Source organism: Neoarius graeffei, chromosome 3 (assembly GCF_027579695.1).
Source record: "Neoarius graeffei isolate fNeoGra1 chromosome 3, fNeoGra1.pri, whole genome shotgun sequence".
Taxonomy (NCBI): domain Eukaryota; kingdom Metazoa; phylum Chordata; class Actinopteri; order Siluriformes; family Ariidae; genus Neoarius; species Neoarius graeffei.
In genome coordinates, this window is record NC_083571.1 from 55,171,773 (window position 1) to 55,198,706 (window position 26,934).

Genomic DNA, 26,934 nt, shown 5'->3' on the forward strand with positions numbered 1-26,934 from the left:
ATATCAAGTGTTGAAACTGAGAAATTTTATTGTTTTTTGAAAAATATATTATGCTCATTTTGAATTTGATGTCAGCAACACATTTCTGAAAAGTTGGGACAGGGGCGTGTTTACCACTGTGTTGCATCACCTCTACTTTTAACAACACTCTGTAAACGTTTGGGAACTGAGGAGACCAATTGCTGTAGATCTGAAAGAGAAATGTTGTCCCACTCTTTGCTGATATACAATTTCAGCTGCTCAACAGTTCGGGGTCTCCTTTGTTGTATTTTGCACTTCATAATGCGCCAAATGTTTTAACTGGGAGACAGGTCTGGACTGCAGCAGGCCAGTTTAGCACCCGGACTCTTTTACTACAGAGCCATGCAGTTGTAATATGTGCAGAAAGCAGTTTGTCGTTATCTTGCTGAAAGAAGGAAGGCCTTCCCTGAAAAAGATTTAGTCTGGATGGCAGCATATTGCTCTGAAACGTGTTTATATCATTCAGCATTAATGATGCCTTCCCAGATGTACAAGCTACCCATGTCATGTGCACTAATGTCCCCTCATACCATCAAAAGATGCTGCTTTTGAACTGTGCACTGATAACAAGCCGGATGGTCCCTCTCCTCTTTAGCCTGGAGGATGTGGTGTCCGTGATTTCTAAAAAGAATTTCTACTTTTGATTCGTCAGACCTTGGAACAGTTTTCCACTTCGCCTCAGTCCATCATAAAAGAGCTGGGTTGACATTTCCTGATATTTCACTCCAATGACATCACTCCCAGTGTTTTCCCGCTGACTAGACCCGCATTGTCAAAATGGCGAACTGGTTCAAAATTAATTTTTTTTGGATTAAAAAAAATAAATAAAAAATAAAAGAGCTGGGGCCCAGAGAAGGGGGCAGTGTTTCTGGATATTGTTTATATCTGGTTTTAACTTGCATTTGTGGATGCAGTAATGAAGTGTTTTCACAGACGATGGTTTTCGTAAGTGTTCCTGAGCCCATACAGTGACTTCCACTCCAGACATGTGTCTGCTTTTAATGCAGTGTCTCCTGAGGGCCTGAAGATCACAGGCATCCAGTGTCAGTTTTCAGTCTTGTCTCTTGCATACAGAGATTTCTCCAGATTTGCTGAATCTTTTAATGATATTATGGACCATAGATGATGTGATCCATGAATTCTTTGTGGTTTAACATTGAGGAACATTATTCTTAAATTGTTGCGCTGTTTGCCCATGCAGTCTTTCACAGAGCGGTGAACCCCGCCCCATCTTTACTTCTGAGAGACTCCGCCTCTCTGGGATGCTCTTTTTATACCCAATCATCTTACTGACCTGTTGCCAATTAACCAAATTATTTTTTTTTTTACCATTATGCAACTTTTTCAGTCTTTTGTTGCCCCTGTCCCAACTTTTTTGAAACTTGTTGCTGATATCAAATTCAAAATGAGCATATATTTTTTTCAAAAAACAATAAAATTTCTCAGTTTCAACATTTGATATGTTGTCTTTGTACTATTTTCAAAGAAACATAGAGTTTCCATGATTTGTAGATTATCTCATTCTGTTTTTATTCATGCTTTACACAGTGTCCCAACTTTTTTGGAATTGGGGTTGTAGAACCACCATCCAAAGACATGCAGGTTAGGCTAATTGTTGGCTCTAAATTGACCATTGATGTGAATGTGAGTGTGAATGGTTGTTTGTCTCTATCAGTACGTTTACATGCACATCCAAATCGAGCTGCTGTCGGTAATCGAGCAAAGGGTCCCAGCAGGGGTGCCAGAGAAATCCAATCCTACATGCACACAAGGAAATCGAGCTATTGTGTGAGGTACATTGTGCACCTGAGCCACAGGTGGCGCTACACGCCCCATCGTGTTGGTACACTTCCGGTTGTCGTCATGAAGAAGAGCTATTCAAGACTGTAAACAAAGTTATCAGTTCCGTGTTCTCCATTGCGCGTTTTTCTCCCATCCATGAATTTTAATATATTCAACTCCTTAAGCTGAATGAGCATGAACTCTGTCTCCTCATTGCTCCAGAAGTGCACGTTTCTGCTTGCCATTTTCTCTTCTTCGTTTGTTCCTCCTGACCTCTTCTGCTGCTCGCTACTACTGTTGTCATGCCGACCAAGGCTGTCATGTTTCCCGCTTGTGGTCTTGTCACTCATCACTTCCGGAAGGGGCAGTGCTGAAGTAAGTAGCTCGACTACGTAGCTCGATAGGGTATACATGCACTAAGTAGCTCGGCAAAAATCGCATAATCTAGGTTGTGTAGCTCGATTATGAGAAATCAAGTTCGGCTCAATTTCAGCCTAGCTAAGGTGTTTCCATGGCATTTAGAACTTCGATTTCAGTCGAGCAATGGCAGACATTCGATTTTCTCTATGTGCATGTAAACGCACTCTATGTGTCAGCCCTGCAATCATCTGGTGACTTGTCCAGGGTGTACCCCGCCTCCCACCCACAGTCAGCTGGGATAGGCTCCAGCTTGCCTGTGACCCTGTAGAGCATAAGTGGTTATGGATAATGGATAGATGGAATGGATCTAGAACCAGAAATGACAATAACTGATCAAGTGGACTGGCTGTGTTTGAGTTCTAGCTAACTGCTTGGTGCTGGTTGGTGGTTCATAAATTTCAAGAAGTACTGGAGTACAGATATGAATGAGTCAGGTAAAAAGATGAATTAAGTAGCATTTTATTCTTTATACATTATAATATTTCAGAAACATGTATAGTGATCATGATGGTGCATAGGCGCAGGAATGGGTGGGGGCCACCAGGGCTGCAGCACCCCAGTGGTGGTTACAAAGCAACTTAGCCACAGCAATTAAAAGTAAAAATGTTAAATACACTGAAAAAAAAACCTCTTTCAGATTTACATAAAAAAATCATGTACATCGGTTGCACATGTTAAGATCATGTTTTCTGAAAAGAATGTATTCATGTCATTTAAAGGACCCATGGCATGGTGGTTTGTTGATGCTTTAAACGGGCTCGTGGAGGTTTCCGGATATTATATCCGCAGCCTTTCTCAAAATGAACCCTCGGCACGTAGATATAGCCTCCTGGGAGAAAGCCCCATTTCAGCGCTTTTCCCAGTGTGTCATTTTGCTAATGAGAAGCATGGAGGCGGGGAAGGGTAGAGGGTGGGGGCGGGACATGGGGGGAGGGGCTTGACCAAGCTGCGGGCATGCTACCTGTGTGTGAACAGTAGCAATGGCAGGTCAAGCAACAGTCCAAGCTTTCGCTTTTGACCCGGAGTCCGACCCTGGTTTTGTAGCGCAGAGTACCTGGCTAACTGCAGGAAGCGGTTAGCTGCACAGCTAATGTAGCCATTGCAAGGCTAATGCACCGATTTTAAAACACGGCAAAACGACTTAACAGTTATACACTTACTTGTTCGGTGTTTGTGGCTGATGCGGCAGGGATGCTTGGTACGGACCCAGGCTTCAGTGACAGTTGATGTGCAAAACCTACCCTGTACTGTCCCAAGTTGTGGAAACATTCATCAGGAAAATGCTTCCGACAAACATACACCGTCTTAGGTAGACTCGACGGCGTATTATTGGAGTAAATAAAATTAAGCCACTGCGTCTTCAGGGGCTCTCCCGTCGGCAGTAAAAACAGACTCCTTTCTGTGTTGTCACATCCATGTACAGCGCAATTTCCATGTTTTGCTCGCTTAGGTGGTGCCATGTTGTTGTGTCCTCTATGGTCTCCTCACTACAAAATTGAAGTGACGTATCTATGGTGGCAACTTTTGAGCTGGGCGGGCAATCCATACAGTGGGTGGGAATCCAGAGGGGGGGCGTGGGGATCATCTCCCTTGCTGACATAGTAAAGGGAAGAGCCTATCAACGCGCCATTTTGACGCGCCATTCTCAAATGTTGACAAAGGGTGGGCATAGTTTGGTTTACACATTATGACATTTCTAGCCACTGGGGTGACTTAAGAAGGTCAGAGGAACTCATTTTAACATTAAAAAACCTCAGAAAGTGAAAATTTCATGCCATGGGACCTTTAAACATGATTTTGTTTTACAGAACAAACATGATTTTTTCATGTAAATCTCATGTTATTATTTTATGTATAATATACATGATTCTGCTATGCAAAACAAACATGATTTTTTATGTGCAATATATATATTTACTTCTTGATAAACCAACATTATTTATATATTATTTCATTATATTTTACCTAAACAAAGATTACCAATTAATTCTTAGAAGCATCAACTAAGCTGGCATTTTTTGAGAGAGAATACAAAGAGTTTGCCACACAGTGTTTCACTATTTTTTTTATTATTATTATTTCAAAATGCAAAGATTTGAAAACGTGCTATAGGCAAACTACAGCATAGCAAAAGCTTTGTGAGAACTTGTGGTAATCAAAAACAGTCACAAATACCAGAACCCCTGACAATAGCTTGGAAATCAGGGTGTGGAGCAGAAACAAACTTGAGCTTCAAAGGTAAAAGAGCTGCAGAAATGGGCCCTGAAAAGGCATAAAATGTACAAGAGCTGAACTTGAACTTAACCTCCCTAGAAAGCATTTTTTTTTTAATATTCTAAATTAAAACATTTGGCCAAGTTGTTTTGTAAAGTAAAAAAAACAACAACAAAGAATAACATACAAGGGATTAAGTGTAAAAGAGGTGTAGAAATTGGGCCCTGAAAAGGCATAAAATGTACAAGAGCTGCATGTGTCCATATAGTCCATTGCAAGTGCTCATTCACAGAGTCTGTTTTTCAGAACCTGAACTTTCCTAGAAAGCATGGTGCCTTCCAGCACCATCACAATTTTCTGCAGCACTTCAGATCATCAGGGTACTTCAGGTTCATCGCATGCATCAAGTCTAACAACATGGCCACAGTCAATGCAAAGCTGTCCAGATCCAGCATATGTGCTACTCTATTCAAGACAAAAACAGTCACAAAAAACAGAACCCCTGATAATAGCTTGGAAATCAGGGTGTAGAGCAGAAACAAACTTCAACCCAAGTTTTTGTTGTATTCTATATTTAAACATTTAGTCAAGTTGTTTTGTTAAGTAAAAAAAAAAAAACACAAGGGATTGAGAGTGTCAATAATGGTGCATGTGCAGATAATGCAGTACACACCTACACAGTAGTAGGTAAAGGTAAGGTAAAGGTAAAAGAGGGCTGCAGAAATGGTCCTTGAAAAAATGCCCAAAATGCTGCATGTGTCCATATAGTCTATTGCAAGTGCTCATTCACAGAGTCTGTTTTTCAGAACCTGAACTTTCTTAGAAAGCATGGTGCCTTCCAGCTCCATCACAATTTTCTGGAGCACTTCAAAAGAGTACTTCAGATCATCAGGGTAGTTCAGGTTGAGCGCATACATCAAGCCGAACAACATGGCCACAGCCAATGCAACGCTGTCCAGATCCTGCACTACCTGCTGTCCTTCCAAGACAATCCCGATGTTCTCTGGTTTGCTGGTGGCATCATGTTTCACAACATAGATTCCCACTGTAGTCTCCTCAATGGCTTCTTGAATGTGGATTTCGTCTTCTGCCTGCAGAGGGAACAGTCAAACGAAGATCAAACAACAAAGAACAGAACAGTAGGAGTTCGTTGGAAAGAGGGGGTAGTGTGCAATGTATGGGAAAGCAGTGAGTGAGAAGAAAGATGGTGCGAGTGTGTGTAGTGTATGTTAGGGTTTAGTGGAGCAGATTAATGAGACAATATTTCAGTTGGTGATACAAGCACCAAATTTGGCACACTAATGCTCTAGGGCCTCATCTAACATAAAAGTATGTTATCCATGTGAACAATCAATATGGCGGCCATTTTTCAAGATGGCCGACATCCACAGTGTTTTTAATTATTGTTTGGACTATATTTTGATAGAATTGTCATATTTTGATTATCTTTATGTCATATTAGATGTTTGGGGGCATGGGGAATCTGATTCTGCATTTAACAAATAAGATTATCAAACATTATGATGACAAAATGGAAACGTAATGAATAGAGGGTCAGATTGAGTCAACCTGTTGAGTCAATACCACAAAAATCTTTCACTTGATGATACAAACACCAAATTCGCCACAAATACTGTCCAGGTTGTACATTTCAACAAAAGTACACTGCCCAGCTTCAAATCCAAGATGGCCACCATATCCAATGCTTGGTTTTTGCAATACAATTTCAATGAATAGAAATGTGCTGATGACCAAAAAAACTTCAAAATGAATGTATGTATTCTATCTTGAAATACCCAATGGTGCCAACTGCATTCCAACATGGTCACAGTTTTTTCAAGATGGCAGACATTACATACAGACATTCTTAGTGTTTTGAAATAATTGCTAAACATTTAAATCAGTGCAGTGGGTTGCACTAAATATACAGTTTGAATTATTTATTGAGTATTTATTTGGTGTGGAAATATATCATTTGATCAACAGTTTGGACAGCTTGAAAAGAATATATATTTTCCCCAAGTAAAATTTCAACAAAAAATAAATGGCACAAATATTAAGGTAATTGAGGACAATATCTTCTATTAAATATCATTGTAACTGTGATAGCAATGCTCCCCCCAGGTTATGTCAATGCAGCTTACAAACGCTAACTTATCATGGCATGGCAATAATGCAAATAAAAGACAAACAAACCAAGTTGTGAAACAAACCACAACTATGGGTTGCAGAGTGAAGGTATCCTTGAAGTACGGTAAATGTAGCACATTACTAACCATTTCTGGTGTATACCAGTGTCACGGCCCGGTAGGGTGGCCGTGGGATCTCTCCCATGCAGAGGTGCAGAGCTCCACCAGGGCACCAGGTGTCCCTCTGTAGTTTCGTCTAATAGGTGGAGTTGGATGAGGAAGCCAGGCTGGCTGCTGGTTGGTCAACACCAAGGGCCCGGTGGAGGCTGACTGTTTCAAAATGGATGGCTGCCAGTCTACCCTCCCTCTCTCCCGACGCTGGCGTTTCGCTTGGTGCCTGCTGGATTGCAGGCCTAACGCTGGCCAGGGCATAGCTCTGCTTCTTTAGTTTGTTTGTGTTTTTGTTTGTAGATCTACAATTCTGTAAATATAGTATTTTTATAAATAAATTATATTTGTTATACCGCAACTCCCGTGTATCTCCCAAATCTTGTCCAGTACAAAGTTTGCCAGGTGACAAATGGAGGCTCGATAGTTTAAGAATCCGGCCTAGACATTAGCGTCAATGTTTGTTTCAGTAGCCTGGATTTATGAATGACTCTCTACGTGGCGTGACGTCAGCCGTAGTGTGTAGAGTCTGTTTAGTAGTAGAAGCATAGTTTGTTTGGGACATGCTGCTGGCTACGTTTGTTTGGAAGATGACAGCATGGGTAAGTGTTGCACGTAGTTTGTTTATGTTGTGAATTGGTTAATGCTGCCGTTTGTAGGGATTTCTTTTGTCCCGGTAGCCTGTTTTGATATAATGAGCTTTGTTGCGAGATATATTTGAGTAATGCTACTTGTCAGTACAATGTGTTTGTGTATGTCGGTAGCCTGTTTAAAAAGCTGTAGTAGTATGCAGTGCTACCTGTTGCGGGATAGTTTATTCCGTAGTCTGTTAACAGTAAGAGCTGTGGTACAGGGGTATGATTCGATTGTTTGTAACCTGTGAATGTTTCATCTAGGTGAGCTTTCCCATTATTTTAATGGTGCTAGCTTAGCCTGCTGCTTGCTGCATTGGGCCTATCTGTGTATTGCAGTGTTTTCTCCCTGTTAGGCTAGGGGCGGATTCCCTTTGGAGTTCGTCCTGGGGGGTTTGTAGTGTGGTGTTATCGGTGGTTGGAGCGGTTGTCTCGGGAGCACAGCCGATGCTGCGGGTGAGTCGCTAATTATTAGTTGCTTGCCGGGCATACGGTATTCAGTGTTAATACCCGCCGCCGAGCACCTGAAGAGTTAGGGGGAAGTTTAATTAGTTTTTTTGGTTAGGTAGTTAGAGGGGGCAAACACAGCAACCTGTTGGCCTGTGTGGGGCTTTAGCAGCGTGTTGTAAGAGCATCATTCTGTAGCATAGTTTTAACGTTGCACAGCTTTAGTTAAATCATGGAACCAACTAAGAATGTTAATGATTTCTTGGCTGCGCCGTCTGTGGAATTATTAAATGTGTGTTCACGTGAAGAGGTTGTAGCACTTGCTGCACATTATAAAATTGATGTGGGTGATAAGCATATGACTGAAAACATGAAGCGCATTCTAAGGGAGGCGTTCAATCTGAAGCGAGAAGATCTCGAAGAGTCAACTTCACAGGCAGCTGCTAGAGATTTGGATAGTTTGGGGCGAGGAAATGCCGCAGAGTCCAGTTCACAGGCTGGAGCTTTGGATAGTTCGGGAGGGCTGTCTTATGAGGAGCGCAAAACATTGTTGGAATTGGAGGTGGAAATCAGGCAGAATGAGGTAAAGAGACTGGAGATAGAGGAACGAATGCGCCGTCTAGCCATACAGGGTGGGGCTGGTCAAGGAGTTGTACGTTTCTTTGATGTTTCAGGTAATATGAAGTTAGTTCCTCAGTTTTCTGATATAGATCCAGACACCTTTTTTTCACTGTTTGAGCGTGTGGCAGACAATAGGGGATGGTCTGATTCTGAACGCACATTGTTGTTGCAAAGTACCTTGACTGGAAAAGCTCAAGAGGCTTATTGTGCGCTTTCAGTCGCTGAAAGCAGAGTTTATGCATCAGTTAAGGCAGCTGTTTTAAAGGCCTATGAATTGATTCCAGAAGCTTATCGATTAAAATTTAGGACTTGGAAGCGGTCTGAAAAGCAGACTCACATGGAGTTTGCTAGGGAATTAACAAAACACTTTAATAGGTGGCGCTCATCTCTTGAAGTTACTGATTATGGGGCGTTGTGTGATCTGGTTGTCTTGGAGCAATTTAAGAACACTCTACCTAGTCGTATAGCCACATATGTCACTGAACATCAAGTGAAAACTGCCTCTGAAGCTGCCCAGTTGGCTGATGAATACACTTTGGTGCATCGTGAGCGTGAGTATAAAACCCAGGGTGCCTTTAAAGGAGATCTTACTAGATCTTTCTCTTTTAAAGAAGGTGAGTTTAAAAGATGTTCCAGTCCGTTTTCCCCTGTAAACAATCGTGTGGAGGAAGTAACATCATCTGGTAAGCATAATGACCATAAGCCTGTTCAGAGTTCTTATGACCGCAATAAAATACGCAATTATTGCAAAAATAGAGGACATTATAAGTCAGATTGTCCGAAGAAAGGTAACACAATGAATGTGTTAGCTGCCTAGGCAAAACCTGTTATGGCTGCTGCCCCTATGGAAGCCCCAGTAGCTCCAACTAATGTTGGGGTTATTAGTGTGAAGTCAGACTCTTCTCATTCATGTCCTTGTGCTTCTCTCTGTGCCTCTCCCTGTGTTTCTTCTCAGGAACTGGTGAGTGTTGGCCCGGAAGCTCCAGATTTTTCCGCTTTTGTGTCTGAAGGCTTTGTATCATTGGTGGCGGGTGGTGCACGAGTCCCGGTAAAGATTCTTCGGGATACAGGTTCATTCGACTCTTTTGTGGTGGGTTCTGTCTTACCATTTTCTCAGTGTTCAGATACTGGGGATAGAATACTGATATGTGGTATGGGGTTAAATGTGTTACCTGTGCCTGTACACAGGCTGATGCTGGACTGTGGGTTTGTTAAAGGGGAAGTCACTATGGGTGTTCGCCCTGCTTTGCCGGTTCAGGGTGTTCATGTTCTGTTGGGGAACCAGTTGGCTGGTAGCCAGGTGTTTGCCCATTTACCATCTTTGGTGGTAGCTGCTACTCCTCTTTCCAATAGGCCTGATGAAGACGCTCAGTCTTTTTCGGAGGTTTTTTCAGCATGTGCGGTTACCCGTGCCATGGCTGGAGCTAAGTCTGAATTAGAGGCTGATGACCCTGTTGACGAATTGAATGTGTCTCATGTGCCTGTTTCTAGCTCATTGTTTGGCTCCTGCAGTGAATTGGCATCTGAACAAAGAGCTGATCCAACAATTAGTGAGTATTTTGATCAAGTTCTGTCTAAGGGTGATGTGGATAGTGCTAGCAGGGGGTATTTATTGCAGGATGGGCTTTTGGTGAGAAAATGGGTGCCGCATGGACAAGATTTTCTTGGTGAGGCTGTGTTTCAGATTGTGGTCCCTCAGAAGTTTCGGGAGGAAGTTCTGCGTACATCTCACGATCAGTCTGGGCATATGGGTGTCCGGGAAACCTACGAGAATATGCTGAGGTATTTCTTTTGGCCCCGTCTGAAACGTGATGTGTCTGCCTATATTAAGACTTGCCATATCTGCCAGGTGACAGGGAAACCTAATCAGACTATTAGTCCAGCTCCCCTATCACCTATTCCAGCTATAGCTCAACCATTTGAACATCTGATCATTGATTGTGTCAGACAAATACCTACTTCTAAGTCAGGTTGTAAGTATTTGCTTACAGTAATGTGTCAGGCCACCAGATACCCTGCTGCATATCCTCTGCGGGTCATTAAGACCAAGTCGGTGGTTAAGGCCCTAACACAGTTCATATCTATCTTTGGTATTCCGAAGGTTATACAAAGCGACCGTGGGTCAAACTTCTCCTCGAAGATGTTCTCTCAGGTGCTGCAACAGCTTCGTGTTCAACAGAGTCAGTCTTCTGCATATCATGCGGAGAGTCAAGGCGCTTTAGAGCGTTTTCACCAGACGTTAAAGTCTCTGTTACGTGGCTGTTGTGTTCAACTAGGGGAAGACTGGGAGGAGGGGTTACCCTGGCTCTTGTTAGCCGCGAGGGAGGTTGTGCAAGAGAGTACAGGTTTCAGTCCGAACGACTTAGTCTTTGGCCACACTGTACGTGGGCCATTGGCCTTACTTGCTGATTCTGTGGCACTCCCTGAGCCTCCTCAGAACATTATCGATTATGTGAATGGTTTCAGGCACCGTTTATTCTTGGCTGGGGAAAAAGCTCGGAAGCTGTTGACCTCCTCCCAGGTCAAGATGAAACGTCTATATGACAGTAAAGCGGAGGTACTTGAGTTTAGTCCTGGTGATCAGGTCCTTGCCCTGCTTCCTGTTGTGAATTCCCCGTTTCAGGCAAAGTTTTTTGGACCCTTGACTGTTCTTCGCAAGTTGTCTGATTTAAATTATTTGGTGGAGACTCCAGGTCGTAGGTGTAAGAATCAAGTGTGCCATGTGAATCTGCTAAAACCCTATTTCTCTCGGGAGGCACATTCTTCTGTGGCAGGGGAGGGTGTGCAGCCTAGTGCTAGTCCTGCACTCACGGTGAATACGGTGAGAGAGTATTTGGCTGGTGAGGTGGTGGGATTAGATGATGATGGGGTGATGGCTCCGGATGAATGTAGATTACGGGGTCGATTTAAGAACTCCGAGACCCTGTCTTGTCTTGATTCTGCCTTTGGGTACTTGTCTCCTGAGCGTTCAGCTGAGCTGTGTGCTCTAATTAGGGAATATCCATGTTTGTTTAATGATGTCCCTTCTCGCACTACACTTATAGAGCATGACATTGATGTTGGGGAGGCAAAGCCTATCCGGCAACGCTTCTACAGAGTGTCAGAGCAAAAGCATCAGGTAATGGAGTCTGAGGTGAAGTATATGCTTGATAATGGCATTGCTCAGCAGTCATCATCTGGTTGGGCTTCTCCTTGTTTAATTGTGGATAAAGCTGACAAAAGTCTGAGGTTCTGTACAGACTATCGGAAAGTTAACAGTGTGACGAAGCCAGATGCCTATCCGTTGCGGATCGAAGACTGCATAGACCGTGTTGAGTCCGCTGTCTTCATCAGCAAGTTTGACTTGCTGAAAGGCTATTGGCAGGTCCCCTTGACTCCCCATGCGAGAGAGATATCTTCATTTATAACTCCTTTTGGTTTATTCTCTTACTCAGTTATGAGTTTTGGACTTCGGAACGCTCCGGCAACGTTTCAACGTTTGATGAACGCCGTTGTCGGAGGCATAGAGGGCTGTTCAGTGTACCTGGACGATGTGGTGGTCCATAGTAACACCTGGGAAAACCATGTCGTCCAGATTCGTCAACTTTTTGACCGCTTGCGTGATGCCAATCTGACAGTCAACTTGGCAAAGTGTGAGTTTACCAAGGCGACTGTCACATATCTGGGTAAGCAAGTTGGCCAAGGCCAGGTTCGACCGGTACAGGATAAGGTTGCTGCGATAGGGCAATACCCTGTCCCGGCGACCAAGAAAGATCTGATGCGTTTTCTGGGTCTGGTAGGGTACTACCGCAGTTTTTGTAGGAATTTTTCTGCAGTGGTGGCACCCCTGACAGACCTGTTAAAGGCAAAAGCTAAATATATCTGGTCAACTTCTTGCCAACAGGCATTCGACAATGTTAAAAGTCTCCTCTGTGCTGCCCCTGTCCTTGTAGCTCCACGTGTGGATCGCCCCTTTGAACTGCAGGTGGATGCCAGTGACCGTGGAGCAGGTGCGGTGCTGGTTCAATCTGATGATAATGGGGTGCAGCGTCCTGTGAGTTACTTCTCAAGGAAATTTAACAGCTATCAGTTAAATTACTCTGTAATTGAGAAGGAGGCGCTGGCACTGGTGTGGTCACTGCAGCACTTTGAAGTGTACGTAGACTCTGCTGCTCCTTTGGTGGTCTATACAGACCATAATCCACTGGTTTTCCTTAGGCCCCGGTCACACCGCCCGAACTTTGCTGGAGCGTTCCTGGAGCGGTGAAAAAAATTCATCACCGCTCGTAACCGTTCACCACCGTTTAACAAAAGTTGGCCCCCGTTAAAGCAACGCCGTATATGCTCAGCCACCGCTGATGTTTCTCGAGGGGCCCTCCTACCGCTCCAAAAGTTTTGAGCTGCACAAAATATTGTGAGCGGTGAGGAGGGGGCAATTTTCCGCCCCGGCAAAGTTCACCCCCGCTCCACCAACGCCCAGTCAAAGTTTGGCACCGCTAGACGCAAGTTCGTGGACGCTTGGGTCTGCTAGGCCAACGCAGAAATCTTGAACGCTGGACCACCGCTGCTTCGCCAGCGTTGCCCGGGCGGCGATTAAACGTTGCACAAACTTCGGTGGAGCGGTTGTAAGCGTTTTACGAGCGGACACGGGGTTGCTGGAACAGTGTCGAGCGTTGAAGCAGCTATCCATGGCGGCGATGAACTTTGGTTTGGCGTTGGTATAGAGGTGTCGGAGCGGGACCAGAATTTGCCTATAAATACGGGGAGAAATGGACCAGGAGCTCATTTGGAATCGAGCTGCCGTTGAGTTCAGACCTCATCTATATCGAATTTGCTCAAAGTTACAGTAAAACTGTATCACCATGGATGCTGAGAGACTTGCTATGATTGGTGCACTAGTCCAGCAGCAGAATCAGAACCTCCTCAGATTGCAACAAGCTGTTGACAGATTTTTTTATTTGATTTGATTTTATTCAATCATAATGTAAAATGAAGTACAAAATACATTAAAATCAGGATTACACAAGAAAGCGCAAGCACTTATTTCCATTGTGGTCCCATTAAAACACGTAAAACAGCAATGGCAACGTTATGATTTGACTTAATATTGACTCACTGTACTATGTAAATGGTGAAAATAATAATCTCATCTCATCTCATCTCATTATCTCTAGCCGCTTTATCCTTCTACAGGGTCGCAGGCAAGCTGGAGCCTATCCCAGCTGACTACGGGCGAAAGGCGGGGTACACCCTGGACAAGTCGCCAGGTCATCACAGGGCTGACACATAGACACAGACAACCATTCACACTCACATTCACACCTACGGTCAATTTAGAGTCACCAGTTAACCTAACCTGCATGTCTTTGGACTGTGGGGGAAACCGGAGCACCCGGAGGAAACCCACGCGGACACGGGGAGAACATGCAAACTCCACACAGAAAGGCCCTCGCCGGCCCCGGGGCTCGAACCCAGGACCTTCTTGCTGTGAGGCGACAGTGCTAACCACTACACCACCGTGCCGCCCGAAAATAATAATAATAATAATAATAATAATAATAACAACCACAATAATAATAATAATAATAATAATAAATTGACTTAAATTGACTAGACTAGTAGACAATGAAAATGCATTGTATAGACTAGACTGGAATTTGATTATAAAATTTGATTTCAAAAAGTATGACTAGTACCTATGGATAACAGTTATAAAGTAAAATGTTGTATATATTAATAGTAAATATTAAATGATGATTAAATAATGATAAAGATAATATAATAGCAAATGATAATAACATTAAGAAAAAGACAGCAAAAACATAATGAAAATAGAAATAATCTGACTGACAGCAAACAATAAACAAAAAATAAAGTAATATGAATGATAATAAAAAAGTATAAAGTAATATAAATAATAATATTAATAACAAACGTTTTTATAGATAAAAATATGATAATAAGATCAACTAAACAACAGTGAAAAAAGGGGAAAAGCTATACAGACAACAGAACAGTAATAAGAATTTTAACTAGAAAAAAAAAGAAGGAGAAGAGAGAGAAGAAGGAGAGACAGAGTTGTGTGGGTCAGACAGTGGATACTGAGAAGGCCTGAACATGGACTGTATGACAAGCTGATGGTGGAGCTTCTATCAAAAATCTATCAGAACTTGTATCAAAACGATCCGTTCAGCTCCGTAGTCACAAGCGGTATGCCGCTAAACCAACTTTATACCCCCGCCGAGCCAAAGCCCGCATGCGCAGAACACCGCTATACCAACGCTCGCGTCACCGCTAAACCAACGCTCGCTACCGCTAAACCAACGCTAAAGCAACGCCGGCTTCAGCGGTGCACCGCTAAGCCAACGCCCGTGTTTTCGATTTTTTTTTCCCATTTTGTGCGCGGTGACGAGCGTTGTCGAAATTCGGCCCCCCTCCCTACCGTTCAAGGAACGTTCCAGCAAAGTTTGGGCGATGTGACCGGGGCCTTAATTCATTGTCCTGTCCAAATCGTAGACTGATGAGATGGTTTTTGTTCTTACAGTCATATTGTTTAGAAATTCGCCACATTAAGGGAAAGGATAACATTGTGGCTGACGCCTTATCACGGGCGGCTTGCCAGTGACTGCTGGTGTGTCTATGATAACTCTGTGGTGGTTCTCCCTTGTCTATTCTGTGCTCTGTCTTCCACTCTTAAACCGCTCCTCTAGGTACCAGGGGTTGCTGGGTTGATAGATGGAGGTGGTAGTTAGACATGGGTGAGTCTCCGAAATTGGGTGAGTCATAGCACGCGTCTATACATACAGTCATACAGATACATGCACCCTGTACCGTACATATTGTACATAAGTAGCATTGCACAATAATGATTGAATAATTGCGGTGGTGGTTGGGTCTCACTGTGATTTGTTAGACTATTTTAATGAGTATTGTATTGCTTGGTGGTGGTTTTGTTTTGTTATTTAACCTGAATTCTGCTGTTTTCATGGTACCCCGTGTTGTGCTTCCTGGTGTGAGCTCTGCCCTTATGGAGGGGGGTGTCACGGCCCGGTAGGGTGGCCGTGGGATCTCTCCCATGCAGAGGTGCAGAGCTCCACCAGGGCACCAGGTGTCCCTCTGTAGTTTCGTCTAATAGGTGGAGTTGGACGAGGAAGCCAGGCTGGCTGCTGGTTGGTCGCACCAAGGGCCCGGTGGAGGCTGACTGTTTCAAAATGGATGGCTGCCAGTCTACCCTCCCTCTCTCCCGACGCTGGCGTTTCGCTCGGTGCCTGCTGGATTGCAGGCCTAACGCTGGCCAGGGCGTAGCTCTGCTTCTTTAGTTTGTTTGTGTTTTTGTTTGTAGATCTACAATTCTGTAAATATAGTATTTTTTTATAAATAAATTATATTTGTTATACCGCAACTCCTGTGTATCTTCCAAATCTTGTCCAGTACAAAGTTAGACTGTGACAAAAGCATAATCATCCACAAACTTGGTAATTTCAATTCTCAAAATCCTGTTGCACACATGCTACATAGTCATCACATTTTTATTTACAGTATTACTGAGAGCCATTCTTGCAGAGTAGTCAGTAAGACAGCATCAGAAAGGAAAACCGAGAGAAAAATGCAGTATTTCAGTCAATATATATGTCCATTTGTTGTATTTCATTATGATGATGAGCACACCACTGACAAACACACCTGCATACAAGCATCAATGACAGAAATCACCTTCAATATTCACAAACAGACACACATTCCTACACCACAATCAATATTATAGACTGAACACTAACACCGGCAGTCAAAAATCTTTAATGAATGCAACAAACAGGTGTATGAAAGTAAGCCCTGTTGGAAAGAAAAAAGTCATGCCTATATTTTGGGTGAAGATCAGCACAAAAGAAGCACTGACAGACCCACAGCTTGTGAACAGGCAAGGCAGGCAACTGCTTGGGGCCCCCTGGCCCAGGGGCCCCCCGAGAGTCAGAGCCCGAGGGCTTATTTATTTTGTTTTTTGTTTTTATTGTTCTTTACCATTGTATTTTCACATTTGGAATTTAAAAAACTTTGGTTTCATACATTTTTCGTTGGTGTCAGATTATTTATAACATATTGGTGATGAACACTGGTCAGAAGGGCCCCCCTGGAAATTTTTGCTTGGGGCCACAACAGACTCTAGAATCGCCTCTGAGCACTGATATGCAAATATTATCATTACTGTGCTTTCTCTATAGCATTCAGACTGAGAGACAGAAGGCGCTACAATCAGGTTTAAGCACAAGATGCCATGTTTTGTAACACACCTACAGCAAGGGAGAATTTATCATCTTCAATTTCACTTATGTGGTCCAAAATGTGTGGCCATTAGATAGAGTGAGTCATCTAGCAGGTGTCTGTCAGCACTAGTCTGGAGATGAATGAAAGTTAATTTGAGAGTCTTGCAAAGGAGAACGTGAGCTACTTAAGAGCAAAGGATCCTGCCCCTTTCCTGTATGTGTCAATTTAAAGTGACATCCAGTGTTTGGTGGAAAAGATTCATGCTGTTTGTGATCAATGAGTCAGCCTCAGTTTAGAATGTAGCTTTACTTTGGACAGATACACACAACTGTACTCTCATAGGAGTATTGCTGTTTTATGTTATTTTTCCATGGATAACTAGTTATACACCGATCAGCTATAACATTATTATTAATGTTAATGTTATTCTTATAACATTATTCACATCACTGACAGGTGAGGTGAATAACACTGATTATGCCATTACAATGGCACCTGTCAAGGGGTGGGATATATTAAGCAGCAAGCAAACAGTCAGTTCTTGAAGTTGATGTGTTGGAAGTAGGAAAATGGGCAAGCATAAGGATCTGAGTGACTTTGACGAGGGCCAAATTGTGATGGCAAGATGACTGGGTCTGAGCATCTCCAAAATGGCACATCTTGTGGGGTGTTCCTGGTATGCAGTGATTAGTACCAACCAAAAGTGGTCCAAGGAAGGACAACCAGTGAACCGGCGACAGGGTCATGGGTGTTGAAGGCTCATTGAGTCACATGGGGCACAAAGGCTAGCCCACATGGTCAAAACCCACATAAGAGCTACTGTAGCACAAACTGTTAAAAAACTTAATGCTGGCTAAAACAGAAAGGTTTCAGCATTAACTTTTTGGCCCTTGTCAAAGCTGCTCAGATCCTTACGCGTGCCCATTTTTCCTGCTTTCAACACATCAACCTCAAGATCTGACTGTTCTCTTGCTGCCTCATATATCCCACCCCTTGACAAGTGCCATTGTAATGAGATAATCAATGCTATTCACTTCACCTGTCGGTGGTCATAATGTAATGGCTGATCGGTATATGTCGCTAGCCTCCATGCCTTTTATGTGGAATAAGTGAATAGAAAGTGTAGTCTATATATCTATTTTATCTGATAATCAGGTACAAATATCTCATAATTTACAAGGTTTTCTTTGCTGATAGGCTGAGTTTTGTTTTGAACTGAGTAACAGTATTGAAGGTAACAGGGTTGAGGGGTTCATAACATTGTACAGTATATCATGGGATTCTTAAGATCTCATCTCATTATCTCTAGCCACTTTATCCTGTTCTACAGGGTCGCAGGCAAGCTGGAGCCTATCCCAGCTGACTACGGGCGAAAGGCGGGGTACATCCTGGACAAGTCGCCAGGTCATCACAGGGCTGACACATAGACGCAGACAACCATTCACACTCACATTCACACCTACGGTCAATTTAGAGTCACCAGTTAACCTAACCTGCATGTCTTTGGACTGTGGGGGAAACCGGAGCACCCGGAGGAAACCCATGCGGACACGGGGAGAATATGCAAACTCCGCACAGAAAGGCCCTCATTCGCCACGGGGCTCAAACCCAGACCTTCTTGCTGTGAGGCGACAGAGCTAACCACTACACCATCGTGCCGCGCAGATTCTTAAGATTCAATATTTAAAGGTCAAGAACATCGGGGCAATAAGACAATAGTCTGTCAGATATGATGGTTTGTTGTTCTTAGCCACAGGGACAATGGTGGGCCACCTGAAGCATGCGGGGTATTAAAGATGCTGCTATCACAATTGCACAGGATGTTTAGGATGCAGCCAGAGATGCCATTATGGCCAACAAGCTTCTTGCTGTCCTGATATTTAAAACGACATCTTCTTCCCATAATTTTCAGCAAATTTGGAAGATGCAACTTCCTGTTCAACATGTAACTTGAGGAATAGTTCAAATACTTCATAAGGGTGAATGTTTTCAGATAATAATAAAAAAAGTTTGAGTGAATGCTGTGCCATCTCATCTCATTATCTCTAGTCACTTTATCCTGTTCTACAGGGTCACAGGCAAGCTGGAGCCTATCCCAGCTAACTACAGGCGAAAGGCAGGGTACACCCTGGACAAGTCGCCAGGTCATCACAGGGCTGACACATCGACACAGACAACCATTCACACTCACGGTCAATTTAGAGTCACCAGTTAACCTAACCTGCATGTCTTTGGGGGAAACCGGAGCAAACCCACGTGGACAACATGCAAACTCCACACAGAAAGGCCCTCGCCGGCCACGGGGCTCAAACCTGGACCTTCTTACTGTGAGGCGACAGCACTAACCACTACACCACCGTGCCGCCTGCCTGAGAAGCATGATAAACATATTTTAATGAACATATTATTCAAACATTAATTCATTATATTATTTTGAGGTAAAGTGTAGTTTTACTGGAGAGTTTTCAAAGTGCTGTAGATGTTTTATTAATGTTTGAAGTGATTTATACACTTAACCTGTTTAAAATATCTTTTATATTTATTTTACATCATTATATATATATATATATATATATATATATATATATATATATATATATATATATATATATATATATGAGAGTAAGTTAAAAAGTTCTAAAACAAATTAAAAAATATACATTTATGAAAATAAAACTATTTCTCTGCATATCCTCCATTTAAGTCTAAACACTTCTGCAAGCGATGTTTCCATCGGAGAATTCCTTTGTATTCCTTTTTTGAATTCCTTTTGAAATAATATCTGTCTCAGAACTTTTTGACTTACATTTACAGTATATATAAAAGGGTATCAGTGAGGTACAATTTGTATCTCATGGCATCAGGGAATCACCATTATACTGTACTATTACACCATGCAACAAAAATAATCATTTTAGACTTTTATTAGCGTGTGTTCTGGGGCTACCTTTGTTTCCCCCTCCCCTGCTACACAGGTCATTCTGAAGCTTTCTGTCACACAGACAGCAAGCTTGTTAGCCAGCTAGCCTATTGAACATAGCGCAATAAAAGTGTCACCACTGAGCTTGCTAGTTAATGTCTTCATACAGTATGTCTATTTTATATAAATATATAATTGTGATACTGTTTTGCTTATAAATAGTTTAAAAGGCATATGCAATCACGCTACCTATAAAGTTAGCAAGCTAGCTAATTACCTCTACCAACCGTGTTGGAGGAGGTTATGTTTTCGACTTTGTTTGTTTGTTTGTCTGTTCCCAACATAACTCAAAAAATTGTGAACGGATTTTGATGAAATTTAGAGGAAAGGTGAGCCATGGGCCAGTGAACAATTGATTAAATTTTGATGCAAATCTGGATATGTGGCTTGACATAGGTATGTGCTCTACCAAGTGCCCTTCTAGTTTTAGTCTGCATTAGCTAGCTAGATAATGTAAACTCATGAATGATAACATCAATAGACCTCCTCAGACTCAAGATCACATGATCTGAAATGGGTAAACACAAATCCAAAGTGATGGTTGCTAATAGCTCTACTAGTGCGGCCAGTGATACAATTTGGACAAAAAAACTTGATAAAATGACCAAAGTGTCTATGATTACTATCACAAATTATCTTTCAAAGCGTGGTAAATGAAGGTTTCAATGCTGCAGTGCACACAGCTACAAAACAATGTGAATTTGTTTGTAAATTTAATAATTTATTACCTCCTGAAGTATTTTATTGTGAGGAAAATAATGAAATGATTGACTACTATCAGTTGAATTGTTATTGTAGCCATAAGCTATGCAATAATGTACCAATTTGAGCTATATCTCAGACTTTGTAGTTCATGAATACAAGCACACGGGGCATGTAGGTGTTTGTTTACCCATTTCAAACCACATGACTGCAGCACTCCAATGGAGCCGAAGAGGTCTATTAAGTCATGTTAGTCGTTGAGTGATATGTGGATTGCTTGAAGAAATTCCTATTTTTAAAATAAGTTAGATGATATAAGGTTGATTTTGCTTAGGTACTGTAAATGCTTTACTGTGTGCTAGAAAATAATCAATTCAAATGTTCATAAATAATACACAAATAATTAAATTTATAAAGTCTCGCCAAAGAATTGTACTTTGTGAAATTAAGCCTTTAAGAGAGAAACACATTCATTCAATACTTCATTTATTTCATTGACACTGGAAATCCAGAAAATAACATGTGAATTGAATGGTACATTTCCTACATTCCCATATTTTAGGTTCTCATTTCTCCTACATTTAAAATATTACTCTATAACTAAACTTTAGGTGAACCCTGACCTCTGTAACTGAAAGGAAATTGGAAATAAAACCATATTGGTGTAAAAAAAATAGCACTTTACCAATAAAATATTCCTGCACATTTTGACCTTTATTCTTTCCAGACACTGATAAGGGATAAAACCAGCCTACACACACACACACACACACACACACACACACATCCAAATCTAAAAGGAAAGCAAGCATTATTATTATGCTGAGTGGCTGTGTTCCAAACTCTTCATATCTGTTCCATCTAAAAAGGACTTAAATATGCTCTGTTATTAGCCACTGCACGACTGCATTTGTTCTATTCGATTTATTTATTTTAAATCAGGCTTTCAGAAACTTTCATCTTGGACAAGCCACATTGAAATCCATCTAAGTCAGCCATCTGAGTGCCAGGTCTGAGAGAGAGAGAGAGAGAGAGAGAGAGAGAGAGAGAGGGAGTGAGCAAGCGAGCAAAGAAGAAGAGTGGGAGGGAGTAAACAAATGTACTATAAAAGCTTTCCATTTAGTTGCCAGACATGGCCAGGCGTGTCTGAGAGGTCTTGGATGGATGGATGGATGGATGGATGGATGGATGGATGGAAGGAAGGAAGGAAGGAGATTCTAGAGAAAGAGGGAAAAAATGTGTTCGACATCTCTTTTTTGGCTGTTAGCATGAATGTGAAACTTTCTCAATTATGGGTTAACCATGAAAGGTAAATATATCCTTAAGATGAGACAATACATACACGAACAGCATGTCTTTAAGACTACATTCAGACTGCACCCTGAAACCACCCATATCCGATTTTTTTGCCCATATGCGACCTGTATCCGATTTGTTATTGACAATCTGAACGACACAGATCCGATTTTTTCACATGCGACCCAGGCCGCTTGGATATGTGGTCCGAATTCCGATGCGTATCCGTTATTTTCACATGCGACTGCAGTCTGACCGGACAGGTCGCATTCATGCGACCTACACGTCATCAACAAGAGACAAATGTCACTATTCTGCGTTGGCTAATCCCGCCTCTTTGGTGGAAAACAACAACATTTGTACAGTTTTCAGAATTTAAATAGACTTTTATAGAATTGATCAAGCTAATGGTGGATTTGGTAGGGACCTGGATGTTAAATCATCCTGTATTACAAGATTATAAGATTGTTCTGGAAATTTCCAGTAATTTGACACCTTCGGTCTCATTAGTCTGCTACCCACATTAATCAGATTATTGTGTGAGTTCCGCCGCTGCCACAAAAACCACATCGCCAGGTCTCGCCTCATCTCCATGCTTTACTTGCAAACATGAAGAGTGCGCTTTTTTTTTGTTTACGTATTACGTAGATGTGCTTATTACGTGTCAATTTGCGCATGCGGGACACTTTTGGGTCGTTTTCCGTTCATATTGGAGATCGCATACAAGTCTCATATAATTGGTAATGTGAACGGCCTAACAAAAAAATCGGATTTCACAACAAATCGGATATGGGTCGTTTCAGGTTGCAGTCTGAACGTAGTGAAAGATAGAGAGCCCTGCTGGTGACACTAATCAATACAGTAAATTAGTAGCCATAGTCCAAAGACATGCAGGTTAGGTTAACTGGTGACTCTAAATTGACCGTAGGTGTGATTGTGAGTGTGAATGGTTGTCTGTGTCTATGTGTCAGCCCTGTGATGACCTGGCGACTTGTCCAGGGTGTACCCCGCCTTTCGCCCATAGTCAGCTGGGATAGGCTCCAGCTTGCCTGCGACCCTGTAGAAGGATAAAGCGGCTAGAGATGATGAGATGAGATGAGATTTATAAACCAGTTGGAACTATACCTTAATGCATGGCCATGACTTAGAGGCTGTCCACACGGCAACGGATTCAGGTGAATATGATAAAATTGTTTATCGTTTCGGCCTGGCGTCCACACGGCACCGGCGTTTTGGGTGCCCCAAAACGATATTTTTTGAGAACGGGTTCCAGAGTGGAAAAATCTGGCAACGGCGCCGTTGCAAAGTCGTCTGGATGAGTAGAACGGATTTGTTTACGATGACGTCACAACCACATGACTAGAACAAGCAGCACTCTCGCTGTTTTGTATGAACCACTGCATTGCATTCACTTTTGTATACAGCTTTTCTTATAAATAAACAAGTAACTGAACCATTTCTTGAATTTCTTTTTTTATTGGATAAGACTGCTTTTCAAAATGTTCACCCACAATATAAAAAGTTATATAAATTATATAAAAATGCTTTTCAAAATGTTCACACACAATAAGAAAATTAAGTTATATAAAACTATGCACACTAATAAAACTAATTTGTACACACAGAAGGCACGATTTCCTCGTGTAGTCGCAGCCATCTTCTTCTTGTTGTTGTGTATTTGTTCCTGAGTGCTTCACGCCGGGTAGAGGAAGGGGTTTATGCGCATGCGTCCTACTTCTTCTATTGTTCTGGTGTCTCCGATGGGACCGTCTTACAGCGCACGTAGAGGTGTGGCATGTGTATTGCATCGTTTTCAGCAAGCGTTGCATTGCCATATGTACCTGATATTTTACTGATCCATTGCCCATGTGGACGCAATATTTTTTTAAATAAAATCTCGTTGCCTTTGTCGTGTGGATGTAGCCTGAGTCATAGGAACGAGATAATGACGTCATGGTTTACTAATGTGAGGATATGAAATAATTAAGTCATGAAATTACTTACTAACATGCAGGGCCGCGTTAACCCTTGCCGAGGCCCTGGGCAGACACACCCCCGAGGCCCCACCCCCGCCTGTTGTCAACTGCGCTCAGCAAATTCACCCCCTCAGACATGCCTGTCTAACTAGACACAGAAACTTAAATAATGACAGTGGCACAATTAGAAATACGATTGAACGATAAAACTTTATATCCATCAACACCTATTTAATCGAGAAAAAGCAATGGTGAAATAGGCAATTGCATGGTGAAAAAATCCATCAGACATCACAGTTAACAGGTCTGGTTAACTAAAGTTTAGCCTCAAGAAGCCTTTGAATGAGTGAGTCAATGAACAACATGTCAAGAACATAACCTAGACCGACAACAGTTTCTTTAGTATTCAGAACAAGAACATTCATTTGGTATATAACCGTTTGTTTTCATTTTGGAATCCAGGTGACTTTTAACTTGTGAAAACAAAGAGCGATAACAAAGAAAGAAAAATATCTTGCTTCTCAGAAATAAATCTCAAAATGTTAGGCTATGTGAAACATTTCATCCTTTCACACACGTAATGTCCCAAACAGCAGTGGCGCACAGCTTTGCGCATTCAGTTTGACAGCTATGGGTAAACTTACAAGGGCACTTTCCTACTTTTCTGGAAAGCAAAGTCATTAATTAAATCATTGAACTCAAGCTGGCGTAGCGTGTGAAGACATGGTGGACAGTGATCATATTGACAATGACGGGTGATTTATGCGATGGGACAAGGTGGGCTTCCTTACGGGTGGTGAAATGCATCAAAAATGTTATCAATATGATCAAAACTTTTGAAAACATCATTTCATATTTTCCGATCTCACTACCTCCGAGGCCCCCTAGTGGCCGAGGCCCTGGGCAGCTGCCCATGAAGCCCATTAGGATAACGCGTCCTTGCTAACATGAAGGAAAAAGACATTGAAGTCATGGCAACAATGTACTAATATGTGGGAACAAGGCAATTAAGTCATGACCATTGCTTCGTAATGCAACATAATGAGATAATTAAGTCATAGCAATGATAAATGAATGTGACATAATGAGATAATTAAGTCATGTCAAAGATATACTGTACTAATGTGATGGAACAAGATAAAAGTAAAAGTTGTAGCCATGACGAAGTAACACAAGGGAATAAGATAATTCATTCATGGCCACAATGTACTAAAATGAGGGAATAAAATAATTAAGTCATGGCAATGCCTAATTAACATAAAAGAATGAGATAAACATGGCCGTGACTTGAGGACGAGATAATTAAATCATGACTTACTAATGTAAGGGATCAAGATAATGAAGGTGCATTTGCAACTTACTTATATGAGGGTACAAGATAATTGGCTTGTAGAAATAACTTACTAACATGAGGGAACAACATAATTAACTTGTATCCATGACTTAGTAATGCAAGGGAATGATATAATTAAGTCATGCTGACAACTTACTAATGCGAAGGAATAAGATAATTAATTCAGCTCTAATGTTCTTTACATTTCTAATATGTCTATCTAATATGAAATCATATTTAAATCTTTTTTAAACTTAGCTTTTTATCTCCGTGAAAATTGAAGACATCTTTTTTCCTTGTCTTTTTTTCCTCTGTAATTTAGTTACCTGTCAGTTCCCACCCACCAGCCAGCTCGCCATATCATACAACATCTACCAACTGAGGAGAGTGAAGACTTCCACTCCATCTTCCACATACAGTAAGCCGTGTGAGGAAGCCATGGCCTAATGGTTAGAGAAGCAGCTTTAGGACCAAAATGTTGCTGGTTTGATTCCCTGGACCAGCTGAAGTGCCCTTCCAGGAAAGTGCTTTCTGCCTTCTTTTGTATACATGAACATCCCAGTGCCTACAAATGTCTACAACTTTCCCCCAGTTGTCTGGTGGTTACCATAAAATGTGCACACTTCATTTCCGGACCAGAACACAATGATTATACTTTATTAAACTGTGTCTGCATTTAATTCACTAACATTACTGATCATGGTCAGAAGTTAATTATCTTCTTCCCATGGCTTAATGATCTGGTTCCCATGCCTTATAAGTCATAGCCAGGCTTTAGGATTCCTTTCCCACACATTATTAATTCATGGCCATGGATCACAATGGAGCTTGGTATCAAGATACTATCTCTCATTATCTTATTATATTATGACTATATGCTCACATATTATATATTCAGACATGGACATACGTTAATATATCCCAGAGTTATTCAAGACGACATGGTACAAGGGAATACCAGCTTCCCTTTGGATTAAGGATATTATGTGATGATCCTATTGTTGATATTTTCCATTTGTGGCTTCCATTCATATTCAAGATTTACACACTAATGCATATTGCATATTGGCATTTCGCATCAAGAGCGCTGAGGGTGTGGTTATGCAGAAATGCATACTTTTTCTTTGTGTTTAATAGTGCAGCATATCATTTTAACATTCAGGGAAAATGAAAAAAATTTGAATACTAGAATAAGATTTGTGGATTTTTACAGGTAGAAAACCTTCATATAATAACCAGTTCTTATCTAGTAAGAGTGAATTAGATTTTTATTACTGAGGGATTATTTTAACATTTAATTATGCTACGCTGCCAAATAAATTTCACGACTTCTTTGTTTTATTTTTACTTTTTCTCTGACTTGATTGTGACTAAGCACAGCCAGCCTGACTTTTAATTAAATACACTTCATGGAAAGGATGCTGGAGGGTGTTTTATACGGTTTAACCACTCTTAGCAATTACAATAGAAAGAAAATAGAAAAAAATAAATTAAACAAGTGTTCCATCTGATACCTTAAATACCTTTGTAGTTAAGGAGTTCTGATATTCTTCTAAGAATTTAAACTATCACTTTATTAAAGGATGTTAGCTTATATTTCTGATCTTTAAGTAAGTGTAATCCATTTCTGTTAATACAGGGTAATCAAAGTGATTTAATTTGCAGTGTACCTGAGAAAATTGTGCTTCACAAAATTGCCATGCAAAACAGAGCAGTTCATCTGTGCTATCTTTGTCTTAAAAACAACGTGCAAGGCATGTAGATTCATGAGCGGGGTTACGGTGGGATCAGGAGGATGAGCGAGTTTTACCCTGCTATTAAGATTCACTTCACAGGCAACAGATGGCTCTGAAAGTTCATACAGCTCCATTAAATCCTTTTAAATTGAAAAAAAAATCCAAATCCACCATTAAAAAAGCATCATTGATTGTGATGTAAAACCCCAGCGATGTTGACTATGTGTGAAAGAGTA